Raw genomic sequence first — 14,449 nt, forward strand, 5'->3', positions numbered from 1 at the left:
GTCTCAGGCTGAGTTCACATCACATTTTTGCCATGCTGTTTTCAATCCGTTTTTCTAAAGAAAACCGTATAGCAAAAAACTGGATGGAACAGTATGGGAAAAAGTAAACCGTATGCGTTTTTTAAACCGTATACTTTTTTTTAAAAGTGCATACAGTTCCGTCCGTTTTTATAAAAAAAAAAAAAAAACATAAGTTTTTGAAAATGTTGTCCATTTTTAATGGCAAGGGTCTTGGGTGGGGACTTTAGGATGCAAATGCGCATTTGTGCAAAGTAAAAACCGTATACGTTTTCCCGTATGGAACCGTATATATGTGCGTTTCCCATTGACGTCCACGTTAAAAAAAATGTATGCGGTTGCAGTACGGTTTTTGAACCGAAGTTAAAACCGTGGTTGACCATGATTTTGTCTTCGGTTTAAAAACTGTACTGCAACCGCATACGTTTTTTTTTAACATGGACGTCAATGTGAAACGCACATGTATATGGTTCCATACGGGAAACCATATACGGTTTTTACTTTGCACATGCGCATTTGCATCCTAAAGTCCCCACCCAACACCCCTCCCATTAAAAATGGACAAAATTTTCAAAAATTTATGTTTTTTTTTTCTATAAAAACGGACGGAACTGTATGCACTTTTAAAAACAGTATACGGTTTAAAAACGCATATGGTTTACTTTTTCAGATACTGTTCCATCCGTTTTTTTGCCATACGGTTTTCTTTAGAAAAACGGACTGAAAACAGTATGGCAAAAACGTGATGTGAATCCAGCCTTATCCAGTGTTTCTCAACCAGGGTGCCTCCTGCTGTTGCAGGCATGCTGGGAGTTGTAATTTTGCAACAGCTGGAGGCACCCTGGTAGGGAAACACTGGTCTTATCCATATGCTGTCGGTTGTGTTCTCTGGTGTGTTTCGGGATGCAGCTTCAGACATTATTACACAATATATCAGTCAGGACAGTATTCGAGCTCTTCTGGGGGTAGAATTATCTCTAACTATAGTTTCACACTGTGTTAATGTAATATGAATCTATGTATTATGTAGATTGTAGTTTTATTGCCTGTACCCCTGGCCGTGCTTAGAAATATCCTCATCTTGTGTAGTAACAAGGATGACAATTTGTATTTACTGTACATTTACCAGCAGACCGCATACCTTGTTTCCATTTGCGCTGTACCTAGATTGTATTGTGTTCATTGTCTTAATAATATCTTACTGTGAGAATGTGTAACCCTGTAGTGTGATGACTTTCTTCAGGAACGACGTTATATCGGAATGATATTCTATTATAGCTTACCATCACTGCTTGCTTTTGGAGCCATTTTTTTCTTTAAATAAAATATTTATTATAGGAATGTTTTATAAAAACGTACAACAAGGTTGATAATACGGGATCATCCTATCTCTATTCTATACAGCAGGATTGTTTATGATATGCACAATGGCACTTAGCTATAGCTATATGTCAGGCAGGGGTGAGGGGTCAAATCAATAAAATGTCAGCATCTATATAGTTACACGAAGCTCCAATGATTTACCTTCATAGTATGTACATTGCTAATAGATTGCGCTCACGCTACAACCAGCATATGGCGAGTATTTCTTTCCAAAGAGAAATAAAGGAGGAATAGATCAGTGTTTCTCAATAAGTGTGCCTCCAGCTGGTGCTAAATTACAACTTCCAGCAAGCCTGCATAGCCTTTAGCTGTCCAGACATGGTGGGTGTCGTCATTATGCAACAGCTGGAGGCACACTGGTTGGGAAATACTGCCATAGATTCTGCTGCCTCCCAATGCAAGACGTGTACATGTTTCTGCCATAGCGGCACACAGCCAATATGCCGGAATAATATGCTATCATATACCATAAGAAATGCATTTCTGTGGAGTATTATGATCTAAATACTGTACATAAAATTGTATACTAAGATCATGTAAGGCTAGGTTCACACATAGGCCTAGATTGTTTTATTGGCAGAATTATGGCACAACTTGCACCAAAACAAGTGGCCCTGATTTATCAATCTGTCTGAGACAGAAACTGGAGAGATTTTCCCAAGCAACCAATCACGGCTCAGCTTTCATTTTATCAGAGCTCCTTAAAGTGGTACTCCGGTGGAAAACTTTTTTTTTTTTAAATCAACTGGTGCCAGAAAGTTAAAGGGGTACTCCAGTGAAAATCTTTTTTCTTTCAAATCAACTGGTGGCAGAAAGTTAAACATATCTGTAAATTACTTCTATTAAAAAATCTTAATCCTTCCAGTACTTATTAGCTGCTGAATGCTACAGAGGAAATTCCTTTCTTTTTGGAACACTGATGACATCACAAGCACAGTGCTCTCTGCTGACATCTCTGTCCATTTTAGCAATGTCCATTAGTCCATGCATAGCAGATGCATAGCAGATGCATAGCAGATGTATGCTAAGGGCAGCATGGTGGCTCAGTGGTTAGCACTGCTGCCTTGCAGCGCTGAGACTTGGGTTCAAATCCCACTAAGGACAACAATAAATAAAGCATTAATATTATTATAATAATGTCAGCAAAGAGCACTGTGCTCGTGATGTCATCAGAGAGCATTCCAAAAAGAAAATAATTTCCTCTGTAGTATTCAGCAGCTAATAAGTACAGGAAGGATTAAGATTTTTTAATAGAAGTAATTTACAAATATGTTTAACTTTCTGCCACCAGTTGATTTAAAAGAAAAAATGTTTTCACCTGAGTACCCCTTTAAACAGATTTGTAAATTAAGAAGAAAACTTGTGTGTGCAGCTCACAAGCAACGTCCGAGGTATATGTGGTTAAAAAGATTGATCCCCACCGATCCAAAATGTAATATGAATGATAGTATTTCTTAACCACACCTCAAGGATGATACACAATGAATAAATATTACAGACAGTTTTATTGGTATGAATGCAAAAAAGGTTAATTTTACAGTGTTAATCACAATATTAAAAAATTTAAAATAAATTCATAAAAATCACAAAAATATAGCACTGGTAATATCTGCCATTTGGGCTCCAATGGCTTAAAAATCAGAACACTACTAATGGTTGCTCTTGCACTTAAAGAATTGATGGTTCAGATAACTCGGCTAGTCCGGAAATTGAATATCAAGAGATTAAATGTATGATAAATCTCTAAAATGGCTACAATAAGCCACCCACAGAGTGTATACTCTGGCAGGAGGCTCCAGTGGATGGAAGTCTCAGTTGTACCGATCCTTCTCTCAGGCAGCACTTAGATGGAGGGGCTGCTCGTGGTTAAATCATGCAGCAGACAGCATATCTGATGTTGTGGAGATACAGGTGCAATAGGTCTCCTAGATTTCTTTAAGCCGGCTTTTGTAGCGACAATGTGCAGATTAGTAGAGCGTTATTTAAGGTGCTATATCCAGATCATATAAATGCCTAGACGAGTTTCAGGGTGCTTGGATTGACCCCTTCCTCAGTAGGCAAAAAATATAAGCTATATTTTTTGCCTACTGAGGAAGGGGTTGATCCAAGCACCCTGAAACTCATCTAGGAATTTATTTGATCTGGATATAGCACCTTAAAAGATTTTTTTTTTTTTTTTTTGGCGTTTCTAACATTCCAAATCCAGAATGTGCTAGATCAGTAGGACTACCCAATATGGTATAGGCAAAAACTTCTCAGTCTTTTTTAAACTGGAAACTAGCAGCCAGAACATGGTTATGTTTGCTTGCCTTACTACTGGTTATGGTTAGTGCTAAATATATATATATATATATATATATATATATATATATATATATATATATATATTATATCTAAAGTTATTTTTATCCCTGCATCTCTTTACTGGATTTATCAAACCTTTGGAACAATGGACTACTTGTGGATATCTGTGCGATCCTGACTCCTCAGCTGGTGAGTGGATTACATGTTCTAACGCTAGACATGGTTATTCACTAGAGGTTGGAAAACCCAATTTGGGCTGGGTTCACACCACGTTTTAGCCATCCGACTGTCGGATCCGGCAGGGGAAAATTAGAAACCGCTGCTGTATCCCCACCAAATGGGCACCGCATCCCATTTACTTCAATGAGCCGGCCGGAGTCACATAGTTACTCTGGTTGGCTCATTTTTGCATCGTATCAGCTTTATTGCCGGACTGAGAATCATGGAATACCACGGTTTTTAGTCCAGTTACAAAACCGGATACAGTGCAAAAATGAGACAACAGGAGTCAGTAGCTGACTTCGCTGACTTCCCGCCGGATGCAGCAGCTTACGGCTAAAACGTGGTGTGAACGCACCCTAACTCATAGTAGAATCCTGCATTCCTAATGGTTTTGCTGCACTTATTTTCTGTTGTCAATAGAACAGCTAATAAAAAAGCAATCCTAAATATTTTGGATCCCTAGTATTTGTTAACCTTTGTTTGTTTAGCAGTCTGACCTTTCATTTTAGATCAATGCATTTTAGTTCCATTCCATTAGGATATATTGATTTTCTGTAGTCATGATCTATCAATACTTAAAGTGACAGTTCTTTATAGCCATTTTCCCTCTAAGGAAAGTAGATAAATCTTGAAGATGTGTTATGTTTTTATAGGTCACTGTATTAATCTTATTGGCCGTAACTTTTTATGACCTTCTTTTATTAACTTGGCTCTGGATTGCTTTATGTACACTTGCAAGATGTATCCACTGAGATCATGTAATGCGGAGTAACCCTTTGCAAATGAAGAGGTCAGGACAAAGGATTAATATGCTATGGCCTCTTGGTGCTGTACACTGTGAGAAAACCGAGGGAGAAGCAAAAGGAATTTCACCAGTACAGGTCTAGCATGTGTAAAGTATGGCGACATAAATAAATAGCAAACAAGATCATGGACTTGTGACCTTCTGCTGCCGCAGTCCCGACTACTGAGGATTAGAATTGATTTTTGCTACCTTTGTATATGAGATTGAGCTTGGCCTCTTGTTTCATTGACTGGGAGGCATTTAATAGCAGCTGTAGAATAGGTAGTATAGGCTTTAAAGTATTACCTTCAGCAGAAATCTAGTTCATTATCATATATTGATGATCTTGGGTCACTTTGGAAGGCGGAGGCTGTAGATACACATAAAAATAAAAGTGTCAATTTTTACATTGATAGGAAAATACAATAAAACTTCCATCTCTTCTACCGGGAAATATATAAATTGAAATAGAAAAATAGATTGAAAATGTAAATTGGTAAAACACACAGCTGAAAATGCCTTTGGAAATGGCAATGGAAATGCCATTTGATTCAGTACATTTTGTAGAATGCAGAGGGTCACTCTGGGGCAAGACAATCTAATATGAGGAACTGGTGGTAACTTCATATTGTCTGACAGTAATACAATGAATAGAGAAAAAGCTCTACTGAACATCTGGTACTATATAGTCCTGCAGTATTGAACATTTTGTATTAGTAGCCTTATTCTGTGTAGTCTATTGTATATCCTATGTTATTAACATTCTCTCTTATGTGTTGCAAGGTTAGAAAGGTGCTTTTGTCCTTGAGTGCAGTCACAATTCCATTATATAATAATAGTGGTGCTTGTGTTTTTTTTTAGAAGCTACAGTGTTATGTGACATTTGTAATGGCTTTAATGGAGAAAAAAAAAAGATGTTTCTAGAATTAAGCTGTTCATAGCCATTGTAGTGATTTAAATTCCACTGGTTTGCGGGTACTACCTCTCAGATATTATATAGACATGTTAAAAGACAACATCATTGGAGGAGGGATCCTTGATATCTGCATTGCACCAGTTATGAAGAATTAAAGGGTCTGTGGAGCTTTTCTTTTTGGCTACCTAGATATTCTGTGTCGTGTTCTACTCTTTATTAAAGGGGTTATCCACCATAAGGTGTAGGTTTTAGTACTTACCTGCCAGACAGTAATAGGCATGCTTAGGAAGGATCCGTGCTTGTCTTGGAGCTAAACAGCTATGTTTAGCTATGTCAACCATAACGCTTTGGCTATCATTTTGTGAAATGGCTATTTCCTGTTGGAGTTCCCCCCTCCAACTACAATTCCCATGATTTCTTATTTGCAAATGTGTGGTCACTTTTCTTAGCCATCCTGCCCATTGAAACACACTCAAGCTGCCTCCCATGCAGTAGACCAGTGTTTTCTGACCAGGGTGCCTTCAGCAGTTGCAAAACTACAATTCACTGCCAAATGATCTCTTTCCCACCCAGAGGTCACTCCATCCATTAAAGCAAAAACAGTCTCCTTCTGAACACCTGACTATTGATTTAATGTCTTGGGCCACACTGCAACTGTTAAAAAAAAAACATTGGGGCAAAACTTACAGAAGAATTGCGAGACCTCCATGAAACATAGGTACAGACACTATATTATGAACTAAACTAACTTTTCAGCCTCAGTAGCATAGAAATCACAGTAATTGGGGTGTTAGCGCAATCAAAACTTAACCTTTAATTAATTACAATTGTCCTGAAAATAAACACAAGTAAGTACCTAAATCACAATACACAGAGAAGGTGAGGAAGAAAGGCTAGACTCATAAAGCCCCAATGTTAAACCCTCACCCACTGATGAAGATAACTATATCAATTCCTACAAATAAGGGTACAGCCCTGATAAGTAAACACACAAGTTCTGACATGTTTTAACCCCCCCCCCCCCTCACCCCAGGATAGGTGCAAGCAGAGTAATGCACGGTTCCTCAAGGGACAAAATGGATAAAATGGGGAGGAGAAGCCTGTATCCTGCAACCCCCTCTTTTAATTATGTCCTGATCAAGTGGTCCCCATTGGACCTATTTATTGGTCTTCTTTAGCAGATATTATTAATCAGTCACATTGTGTCTATTTTGCCTGTATTTCCTACATTTTGTCCCCTGAAGAACCCAGCATTACTCTGCTTGCACCTATGCTGGGAGCGGGGGAAACGCGGCGGAACTTGTGTGTTTACTTATCAGGGCTGTTCCCTTATTTGTAGGAATTGATACAGTTATCTGCATTGGTGGGTGAGGGTTTTCCATTGGGGCTTTATGCGTCTAGCCTCTCTTCCCCACCGTCTCTGTGTATCGTGATTTAGGTACTTATAAATCTGCATGTCAAGTCTGCACAGAATTCTGTACATGTGAGTAGACCATTAGTACTTTTTCATGAGTGATTGAATTATTGACTGACAGTTTATTTATTTTTATTTATTAATTTTTTATGACAAAAGTTAGGCTCCCTAATACAAAGAGAATGATCTCTTCAAGTCTGTCATCTGGGCTTGAAACAAAATACTCTTATACATCAAGGAAACATTTTATGTTATTAATGGCCTTTCCATCTGTAGTATCGATGATCATATACAGCAATTAACACAATAAGGATAACATAAAATGAATGCACAAATGTCAAGTTTGACCATTTGGATACTTAAAGGGGTATTCTGGTATCCAAAAATTATATTTAAATAAACCTATAACCCCTAGAAATATAACTTACTAATATAGTGTTGTCACAAATGATACTGGTTTCAGTGTGCTTTTGCTTAAATTACTCCTGACAGGAAGGGTAACAATCAGGAGGTGTGGCTGGATCTTGTCTCTGAACTAAAGCCTGGCCGCTGAGTAATGTCCCCATCTGTGACCAGCCCCTACAGCTTACATCATCACATTATTCCAGCTCAAACAGGCCTGCCATAAACAGTTATATGTTAGTTTTCACTTGATCAATGTCACAGGCAGAGAATCAGACAGGCAATGAATGCAGCAATTGCTTGCTGACTGTGCTTACACATTGCAGATTTGTTACAGAAATTTCAGCAATTAGTTACTCAAATTAACACGGCGATGCATAGATACCATGTACTGGACCACATAGATCATTACACAAAACTAAAGAGACACCAATACCACTAATATAGTCAAAAATACATCAACTTTATTTAAAATAAGTAGACATTACATTTAAAATCAATAGAGCAGGAAAGATAGATACAGGCACTACGATGTACAGTAGAGAATATAAGGTAGAGGTAGTGATACGGTAAGCATAGAGTACATTCATTTGTAAACTTATATTTGTAAACCGAGTGCATGGAACATAGACCTAAATGTAATAAGGATACAAGGCATACAGGAGTAGACATAAACTTATTCAAATCGCTGCACACAAAATAAGTACACCTGTCATGCACCTTATCGGAAACTATATCACCTACATTTTGGTCTGTGCTCCAGGCACTTTGTCCATGCAGTTACCTCTCATTTTATGAGCTTGTACCTATATACTATTTACAAATATTGGAAGTTTACAGATGCCTGTACTCTATGTTTACCCTATCATTACTACCACCTTATCTTCTTTACTGTATATCGTAGTGCCTTTATCCTTCCCACTGTTTTAAAAAATGTATTTGATTATATTAGTGGTACTGGTGCCTCTTTAGTTTGGTGTATTAGAAATTTCAGCAATTCAAAATCAGTGGCTTATATCTGAATAAGGGAAAGTTGCAGAAAAAGGAATGTTACATGATTTCAGAACTGGGACAGGCAGGTAAGTAATGTTATATGATTATGCATAATTTCTATTCTTTTTTTTTCCTGACATTGGAATACCCCTTTAACCCCTAGCCTAGAGGATGCAGGGCATACCTGTATGGCCTGGCTGCCTGTTACTTGATGCACCAGGACGTACTGGTACATTGTGAGTCCTGTCCGAACAATAAAGTGAGAGCAGGAGCCGCGCTTGCCTTATGAACAAGTATCTATGCTGATAGCGATCTGTCTAGCGTGATGTCTGCCATTAACCCTTAAGATGCCATGATCAATACTGACCACAGCATCTTAAGTATGTGGGGGGGGGGGGGGGGGGGGGGTACAGTGAAAATGGCAGCCAGAGCTCAATTAACCAGCTTCATGGCTTCTGCAGTGATCCTCTTCTAAGGCCTGCCTCCTGAGCTAGGAGGAAAAAGCAAAAGTGAAAACTGGGTGTGTCCTCAAGGCCAAAATTGGCTATGTCAATGAAGGGTTAAAAGGGTACTCCAGTGAAAAACAAATGTTTTCAAATAAACTGGTGCCAGAAAGTTAAACAGATTTGTGAATTATTCTTTATTAAAATCTTAAGCCTTCCAGTACTTATGAGCTGCTGTATGCTGCAGAGGAAGTTGTGTAGTTCTTTGCAGGTGTCAGCAGAGAGCAATGTGGTCAGACTGGAAAGAACTACACAACTTTCTCTGTAGTATACAGCAGCTGATAAGTACTGGAAGGGCTAAGATTTTTGAATAGAGGTAATTTACAAATCTGTATAACTTTCTGGCACCAGTTGATTTGAAAACATTTGTTTTCTACCGGAGTACCCCTTTAAGGCCCATACATATTAGAGAAAAAGTTGGCTGATATACCATATTTTGACTTATGTCTTGTCTTATGTCTTGACTTGGCTTATGTGTAAAGGGAACCTTCCAACTCTCCCTCAACAAATAATGAGGAAAAGGAGAGGGCATGTTTGATTTCAGTGTGCGATCCTTTTGTTCTTCCTGAAGATAAGTTACCACCAGAGGTATCTAGCAATAGCTTATTCCCCTCACCCCTTTGAAAGCACATGCACACTTTGAGCCAATGCAGATGTGTATGGGTGGGTCAGCAGGATTAGTTGGTGGCTGCTGGTAGCTGTCCCCTTTTACTCTTGTATACTCCCAATTAGCTTGAAGTGCCCAAACTGTCTGATAGCTGGGCACCTGCCAGGTTGGTTGGATAAATCTATTTCAAGCTAATTAAACAATTTAAAGACTGATACTCTTTTTTTTCCTTCCTGCATTCAGTACTTCTGACTTTTATGAGAGACACAAAGTATGATTGCAAATTTCAGTCCTAACACTTTAAAAAAAAAATCACAATTTGTTTAAAGAATACTTGTCATGATCTTGTTAAATTTTATAATCCTCCCAGTTCACTGCCCCACCATGATAAACTGCCCCTTGCCTTTATTTTGTACTGTATTATTTTTAGTTCTCTACCTAGATATCGCTCTGTATTTTCTGCTCAGTCAGATTCACAGACTGAGAAGCGGCATTACCCAGCCGGCTGTGATATCATCTAAAGACATACAGGGGAGATTTTCCTCAGTCACTCTGCTACACATAGCCCAGAGCAGTTCAGTGTGAGATTAGCTATGATTAGCTAAGGCCCCCCGAGCACTCTAGACACATTTCTTGATTTTGTCCGTCACGCCCTCTCCCATAGACTTGCATAGCGGGGCCGGGGGGTGACGTCACACAGGGGTGGAGTCGTGACGTCACGATATTCCGGCCTCGTGGTCGCCATCTGGCAGTTTGTGAGTGCAAGATTGCGGGGGTCCCCAGCGGTGGATAGGGGATAAGATGTCTTAGGGCTGGAGTACCACTTTAAATAAATCATAAGAATTATGTCTACAGTTGTTTCTGTTAGAATAATGTATTTATTACACAATTAATGCCACTGGCCAAAAGCAGACAGTAGAGATGAGCGAACTTACAGTAAATTCGATTCATCACGAACTTCTCGGCTCGGCAGTTGATGACTTATCCTGCGTAAATTAGTTCAGCCTTCAGGTGCTCCGGTGGGCTGGAAAAGGTGGATACATTCCTAGGAAAGAGTCTCCTAGGACTGTATCCACCTTTTCCAGCCCACCGGAGCACCTGAAAGCTGAACTAATTTATGCAGGAAAAGTCATCAACTGCCAAGCCGAGAAGTTCGTGACGAATCCAATTTACTGTAAGTTCGCTCATCTCTAGCAGACAGTATTCCTTTATATATGTCCCATTATTCAGATAGGATTGGATTCAATAACCCACTTTTCCTTGAATCTGATGCTTTTTTTAATTGCAAACTACTGTACAAAGTAATAGAATCCCTCTAGGGCCCTGTTCCTCCTTTTTCTCATAGGGAGAAGTATTGCTTAAATATTGACAATTACACCTTAGATATAGTGTTTAAGCATATTTTAGCTATAATGTAACAAAAAAAAATCTTAGTAACTATATAAAACACATAATTGATATATATCGTCTTTGTAGACAATTTCTAGCTAAATGAAACCATTCTCTCTTTATAGGTAAATCTGTCTGAAAAAGAAGCACTGGCTATTCAATATTACTTTCAGAAAGACCCATTTGTTGCATGCAGAATATTGGTTATGACACTTTAAGTTGCTCAAGAAGAATGAAGCCAAGGTGAGGAAGAAATTACATTTCGATGTAGCATAACCTCTGACCAGCAAGATAAATCATGGGACTTGGAATCCTGACAGATGAGGCTGAATGGCTTCCAACTATTCCTAAGTACGATTTATATTTCTGTCTTTATCCTGTTACTGTATTGACTGGAGAAGTGATGCCGGTTTTGTATAGATATTGGCAAGAGCTAATCTCTGTTATGTCTTATATATTACTGCCTACTTAAGAAACTTTAGATTTTTCTGGGGATATTAGATTTAACAATGCAAAGGGAATCTAAATGAATTGGAATTTAAAAACAAATCTAGTTAACACAGAAAACAGTAAGTTCAGCTGTAAACCACATCCTTTTAGGTATTTCAGCATTTTCATCCCTGCCGTTGGTTTAGGTTTTTTTGTGATGTAGCCTTGTTTAGTATATAGGATTATACTTCTGCTTCTCAAGGCCAAGATACTAATACACCATAGATACATTTAAAAAGAGCATTATTTTTAAAATTTTTGTTTGTAAAATATTTTATTCCTGTTTCATTCTTATAGAAATGTTTTCATTCTTATCTATATTTTACAGGGGGAGCTCTGTTTTCCCTCTACATCCCATGTGATTTTCTCCTAAAAACTGCCTTTTATATCCTTTCCTCACTATCTACAACTTGCATGAGCTGTTCTTCAAGGATTCTCCCTTTGGTGACACTTACCCCTTCCTGTTGCTATCTGAAAAACCAGAAAGTCCATTAGATGAATTTATCTAATCTCAATCTGAGTAGTAGCTAAATGGCAAGGCATTTTTAATGAAGACTATTAAGAAAGTGTCTTGTGGACCCTATCTCAAGACACATGTTTCCAGATTTCTTGCCTCCTGGAGTCTTCCTGGTCTTATTCCTAACTTGCCTATTGGATACTCTGCTTGGAACTTAGAACACCACTCCAGGTCCTGAATTTTGGCTATGCCCCTGCCTTGTCCCTAGGATGTCATGTCAGGCCTTGTCTCTTTAACCACATTCTAGTGCTATCTAGTGTTATGTCCTCTTATTTCGACTGTGTGCTGCTGGTAAATGGTGACTATTTACATCATTGTCTCTACATTGGATGTTTTTTCTTTTTTGTTTCATTTTAATGTCTGTATTTTTGTTACCATGTGTGTGGACACTTCATGATATACAGTATTTCACACCCCTCAAATTTTTTGTAAATGTTTTATTATAACTTTTTATGTGACAGCACTGAAGAAATAACACTGCTGCAATGTAATGTGGAGATTGTACAGCCTGTGTAACAGTGTTTAATGTTGTGTCTCCTCAAAATAACTTAACACACAGCCATTAATGTCTAAACCCTGGCAACTACAACCCTAAGTTGAAATGTCCAAATTGGGCCAAATTAGCCATTTTTCCTCCCGGTGTCATGTGACGTATTATTGTTACAAGGTCTCACGTGTGAATGGGGAGCAGGTGTCTTAAATTTGGAGATAACATTCTCACACAAATCACAAATCACCAGGTCCAGATGGCATTCACCCCCGTGTTCTAAAGGAATTAAGTAATGTAATAGACAGACCCCTATTTTTTATATTCAAGGACACTATAGTAACAGGGACAGTTCCCCAGGACTGGTGCATAGCAAATGCGGTGCCAATATTATAGGCCTGTTAGTTTAACCTTTGTTGTATGTAAATTGTTTGAGGGTTTTCTAAGAGATGCTATTTTGTAGTATATTGATAAAAATAAATGTATGAATCCATATCAGCATGGCTTTATGAGGGATCGGTCCTGTCAAACTAACCTGATCAGCTTTTATGAGGAGGTGAGCTCTAGACTGGACTAGGAGCAATCGCTGGATATATTATTTTTTAATTTTTCAAAGCATTTGATATGGTGCCACATGATTGGTGCATAAAATGAGAAGGATGGGGCTGGGGGAGAATGTGTGCATGTGGGTAAGTAACTGGCTCAGTGATAGGAAACAGAGGGTGGTTATTAATGGTACTTATTCTGATTGGGTGGCTGTTACTAGTGGGGTACCACAGGGGTCAGTCTTGGGTCCTGTTCTATTTAATATATTCATTAATGACCTTGTAGAGGGGTTGAATAGTAAAGTAGCAATCTTTGCATATGATGATAAACTCTGTAAAGTGGTTAACACAATAGAGGACTGTGCACTGTTACAAATGGATCTGGATAGGTTGGAGGTTTCGGCTGAGAGGTGGCAGATGAGGTTCAACACTGATAAATGTAAGGTTATGCACATGGGGAAGAAAAATCCGGGCTGGGATTATGTATTAAATGGGAGAACACTTGGGATGACTGACATGGAAAAGGACTTAGGAGTCTTAATTAACAGTAAATTTAGTTGTAGTGACCAGTGTCGGGCAGCTACTGCCAAGGCAAATGAAATCATGGGGTGCATCAATAGGGGCATAGATGCCCACGACAAGGAAATAATTCTACCACTGTACAAATCACTAGTCAGACCACACATAGAATACTGTGCACAGTATTGGGCACCAGTGTACAAGAAAGATATAGTGGAGCTGGAGAGGGTTCAAAGACGGGCAACCAGGGTAATATGGAGAATGGGAGGACTACAGTACCCCGAAAGATTATCAATATTAGGGTTATTTAGTTTAGAAATCACTAGTCAGACCACACATAGAATACTGTGTACAGTACTGGGCACCAGTGTACAAGAAAGATATAGTGGAGCTGGAGAGGGCTCATAGACGGGCAACTAGAGTAATACGGGGAATGGGAGGACTACAATAAACAGAAAGATTATCAGAATTAGGGTTATTTGGTCTAAAAAAAAGAAGGCTTAGGGGAGACCTAATAACTATGTATAAATATATCAGGGGACCGTACAGAGATCTCTCCCATGATCTATTTATACCCAGGACTGTATCTATAACAAGGGGGCATCCTCTACGTCTTGAGCAAAGAAGGTTTCTACACCAGCACAGACAGGGATTCTTTACTGTAACAACAGTGAGACTATGGAACACTCTGCCAGAGGAGGTGGTCATGGTGAACTCTGTAAAATAGTTCAAAAGGGGCCTGGATGCATTTTTGGAGAGTCATAACATTGCTGGTCTTGGATTCTAGATTTATAGGGACAGAACGTTGATCCAGGGATTTATTCGGGAAGGAATTTTTTTGCCTTCCTCTGGATCAACTCAGTAGGAATTAGGGATATAGGTTGAACTTGATGGACTCTGGTCATTTTTCAACCTTATGAAAAATGTTACTATGCTGCACATGCTAATATTGGTCAC

The 14,449-nt window shown here is 38.7% G+C and overlaps 1 long non-coding RNA gene across 1 annotated transcript in view; it reads left to right on the forward strand.

Annotated features, from left to right (window-relative positions):
* Positions 1-14,449, forward strand: part of LOC130368514 (uncharacterized) — a 45,575-nt gene that overhangs the window by 6,293 nt on the left and 24,833 nt on the right. The window contains exon 2 of the long non-coding RNA XR_008892492.1: positions 11,061-11,286. This is a non-coding gene — a long non-coding RNA (uncharacterized LOC130368514). The remainder of the gene's footprint in view (positions 1-11,060; positions 11,287-14,449) is intronic.

The sequence above is a fragment of the Hyla sarda genome, chromosome 4 (genome assembly GCF_029499605.1).
Source record: "Hyla sarda isolate aHylSar1 chromosome 4, aHylSar1.hap1, whole genome shotgun sequence".
NCBI lineage: Eukaryota > Metazoa > Chordata > Amphibia > Anura > Hylidae > Hyla > Hyla sarda.